Source organism: Rhinopithecus bieti, unplaced genomic scaffold (assembly GCF_001698545.2).
Source record: "Rhinopithecus bieti isolate Rb0 unplaced genomic scaffold, ASM169854v2 scaffold_60, whole genome shotgun sequence".
Taxonomy (NCBI): Eukaryota; Metazoa; Chordata; class Mammalia; order Primates; family Cercopithecidae; genus Rhinopithecus; species Rhinopithecus bieti.
In genome coordinates, this window is record NW_016803192.1 from 1,177,562 (window position 1) to 1,182,065 (window position 4,504).

At 39.4% G+C, this 4,504-nt stretch overlaps 1 pseudogene; it reads right to left on the reverse strand.

Annotated features, from left to right (window-relative positions):
- Positions 1-923: 923 nt before the first annotated feature.
- LOC108527154 (mesoderm-specific transcript homolog protein pseudogene) lies at positions 924-1,952 on the reverse strand (annotated as a pseudogene).
- Between the last annotated feature and the right edge of the window lie 2,552 nt (positions 1,953-4,504).

Here is a 4,504-nt window from a genome sequence, read left to right on the forward strand (position 1 = left end):
ATGTCATCTGCAAACAGGGACAATTTTACTTTCTCTTTTCCTAATTGAATACCCTTTATTTCTTTTTCTTGCCTGATTGCCCTGGCTAAAACTTCCAACACTACGTTGAATAGGAGTGGTGAGAGAGGGCATCCCTGTCTTGTGCCAGGTTTCAAAGGGAATGCTTCTAGTTTTTGTCCATTCAGTATGATATTAGCTGTGGGTTTGTCACAAATAGCTCTTAATATTTTGAGATATGTCCCATCAATACCTAGTTTATTGAGAGTTTTTAGCATGAAGTGCTGTTGAATTTTGTCAAAGGCCTTTTCTGCGTCTATTGAGATAATCATGTGGTTTTGTCTTTCGTTCTGTTTATATGCTGGATTACGTTTATTGATTTGTGTATGTTGAACCAGCCTTGCATCCCAGGGATGAAGCCCACTTGATCATGGTGGGCTTGATCATGGATAAGCTCTGTGTTGCTTAAAGAACTTTTAAAAGCATGTGCCCATAAAGCCATTCAAGGAGAGGGAAGGAGTCCCCCTTCTCGTCATTCCTACTGTAGAGTTCCTATTGGAGCTGGGCCAGAAATTAGCACTACTAAATACTTCAGAAACGTCCAAAGTGTTAAAAAGTCTTTTATGCAAAAGAACGTCTTTCAGTGAATAGTAGTGCTCATCAGAATTTCCTAATAGCACAAAAACAAAGGCAAGTCTGTACATTTGATCAGATGTCAAAGTAATGGGAGGTAGACTATTATGTGAACCTTAGCCAGAGCTCCTCCTGGCTTCTTCCTATATACTGTCAACCAACTTGAGTAAAGTGGACTTTGTGAGAGAATAGTGTTTGATAGCCAGGGCCTCTTTCGGGCATTTCTTCTTAAATGGAATAAACCACAGATAAGGGAGTAGGGGAGATAATACAGGGAAGCTACTCTTTCCAGCTCAAAAGGAATTGATGAAGCTCATGTATGCATTCAGGAAGCCCATGGGATCTTCTAGCAAAGGATCATGGCTAATGTGGTCATCCAGAATCCACATCATGGACCATGACCGCTTTTCCTGTCCAGCTCCAAAACTCTGGATGGGATTTACAGGATCCAATGGCTCATAGATAAAAAAATCAATGGGGGTAGTTTCAGAGGCAAGAGCTCCCACTCAGCACCTTCTAAATTATTTCTCTGATTGATGAAGTACCGTAAGAGACTGTCAATGACTAAGTTCCCGTCATTATTGCAGCTATGGGATGGGACTGCCCACATACCCCATCCCACAGCTCACTCTCAGAGGGCCGAGTACATGGCCCAAAGACTGGGGTGAGACATCCAGAGAATACAAAGAAGTTTGTCAGCCACGTGAGGATAGGTGAGAGCACACCTCCAGCTTTAAGTAGCTTTTGGAGAAGGAGGGGATAGTGAGTATCAGGAAAGGTAACTCCATTTCACAGATGGATACTCTATGGAGATGGATACTCTATGGTAAGCCTACCAGATTGATTCGGCTTGTACTTTTAGGGGAGCTCTTGAGTAACAGTATCTCCATAGTCATGAGACAAAAGGTTGGTCCTGTGGTTCTGGAGCCCCAGATGACATAAAAGTGCTTCTATAATGCTAACCCGCTCAAATATGGAATAGTGATATGGTTGTGGTTTGTCACTGAAGCCAAAGTCTATGAAATCAAGTGAAATCAAAGTCTATGAAATCAAGCACTGATGAAACCTCAAAGTCAGACCTTCCTAAATCTTGTACCAATCATAGCTGGATGTTGGAAAGCTGTATAAAATCACAACTATCTCCAGACTTCCAACCACACCCACAGAGTCTTGGGAGAAGATATGCAGTCCCTCATAAGTGAAAAATTTGCCTGAAGACTTCCAACAGTGAAGGGCTGGGGAGACCTGAGGGGGTGGGATCTGCAGGTATGCTACAATAGGCATACGGCCAACAGCGCCACTCGGACGCACCACACCCTCATCCTGATTCAGGTAAGACCTGGACTATAGGACTCCATGTTTGGGAGAATCAGTTGTGCATGCTAGTATATTGTATTTTATATTTTATATTGTATTTTTGTTCTCATTATTTTCAAAGAACTTCTTGATTTCTGCCTTAATTTCATTATTTACCCAAAAGTCACTCAGGAGCATATTGTCTAATTTCCATCTAATTGTTTGGTTTTGAGCAATTTTTATAGTCGACTTCTATTTTTATTGTACTGTGGTCCTAGAGTGTGTTTGATAAGATTCTGGTTCTTTTTCATTTGTTGAGGATTGCTTTATGTCCAATTATGTGGTTGATTTTAGAGTACATGCCATGTGGTGATGAGGAGAATGTATACTGTGTTGTTTTTGGGTGATGAGTTCAATAAAGGTTACAGCCAACGGTACACTGATTAGGCAAAAACTAGCATCATTCGCCTTGAAAACCAGCACAAGACACGGATGCCCTCTTTCATCACTTTTATTCAACATAGTATTGAAAGTCCTAGCCATAGCAATCAGGTAAGAGAAATAAATAAAGGGCATCCAAATAGAAAGGGAGGAAGTCAAACTATCTGTTTGCAAATGACATGATTTTCTCGCTAGAAAACCCCATAGTATCAGCCCAAAAGCTCCTCCAGCTGAAAAACAACTTCAGCAAAGTTACAGGATACAAAATTAATGCACAAAAATCACTAACACTCCTATACACCAACAACAGCCAAACTGAGAGGCAAATCAGAAAGGCAATCTCATTCACAATTGCTACACACACACGCACACACACACACACACACACACACACACACACACACACCCTCCTAGGAATACAGCTAACCAAGGAGGTAAAAAAATCTCTACCATGAGAATTACAAAAGATTTCTCAAAGAAATCAGAGAAGTCACAAACAAATGGAAAAACATCCCATGCTCATGGATAATAAGAATCAGTATCATTAAAATAGATATACTGCCCAAAGCAATTTACAGATTCAATGCTATTCCTATCAAACTACCAGTGATATTCTTCACAGAACTATAAAAAATTATTTTAGAATTCATACAAAACCAAAAAAAGTCTGAATAGCCAAGACAATCCTAATCAAAAGGAACAAAGCCAGAGGCATCAAGCTATCTACTGTCAAACTATATTACAAGGCTACAGTAACCCAAAGAGCATGGAACTGGTACAGAAACAGGCACATAGACCAATGGAACAGAATAGAGAGCCCAGAAATAAGGCTGCACATGTAGGATCATCCTGTCTTCAACAAAGCTGACAAAAACAAGCAATGGGAAAAAGACTCCCAATTCAATAAATGGTGCTAAGATAACTGGCTAGCCATATGCAGAAGATTGAAGCTGGAGCCATTCCTTAAACCATGCACAAAAAGCAACTCAAGATAGATTAAAGGTTGTGTTGGCTCATGTCTGTAATCCCAGCACTTTGGGAGGCCAAGGAGGGCAGATCACTTGTGGTCAGGAGTTCAAGACCAGTCTGGCCAACATGGTGAAACTCTGGCTCCAAGAAAAATACAAAAATTAGGTGGGCGTGATAGCAGGTGCCTGTAATCCCAGTTACTCAGGAGGCTGAGGTATGAGAATTGTTTTAGCCTAGGAGGTGGAAGGTATAGTGAGCTGAGATAGTGCCACTACACTCCAGCCTGGGTGGCAGAGTGAGACTCTATCTCAAAAAATAAAATAAAATAAAAGATGGATTAAATATTTAAATGTAAAAACTCCAAATTATAAAAACCCTGGAAGACAACCTAGGCAATGCTATCCTGGACATAGAACAAACAAAGATTTCATTTCAAATATACCAAAAGCAATTGCAACAACAGCAAAAATTGGCAAGTAGGATCGGATTAAACTTAAGAGCTTCTATACTGCAAAAGGAACTATCAATAGAGTAAAGAGACAACACACAGAATGGGAGAAAATATTTCTAATCTATGCATCTGACAAAGGTCTAATATCTAGCATCTATAAAAAATAAATTTACAAGAGAAAAACAAACAACTCCATTGAAAAGTAGGCAAAGGACGTGAACAGACACTTCTCAAAATAAGACATACATGTAGCCAACAAACATATGAAATAAAGCTCAATATGACTGATCATTAGAGAAATGAAATTAAAGCCACAATGTGATACCATCTCTCACCAGTTAGAATGGATACTATTAAAAAGTCAAGAAAATAACAGATGCTGGTGAAATTGTGGAGAAAGGGGAACAGTTAAACACTGTTGGTTGGAGTGTAAACTAGTTCAATCATTGTGGAAAGCAGTATAGTGATTCCTCAAAGGGCTAAAAGCAGAACTAGCATTCAACCAGCAATTCCATTACTGGGTATATACCCAGAGGAATATAAATCATTCTACAATAAAGACACATTCCCAGGAATGTTCATTACAGAACTATTCACAATAGCAAAAACATGGAATCAACTTAAATGCAACCAATGACAGATCCACTAAAGAAAATGTGGTACATATACACGATGGAATACTATGCAGCCATAAATAAGAATGAGATAATGCCTTTT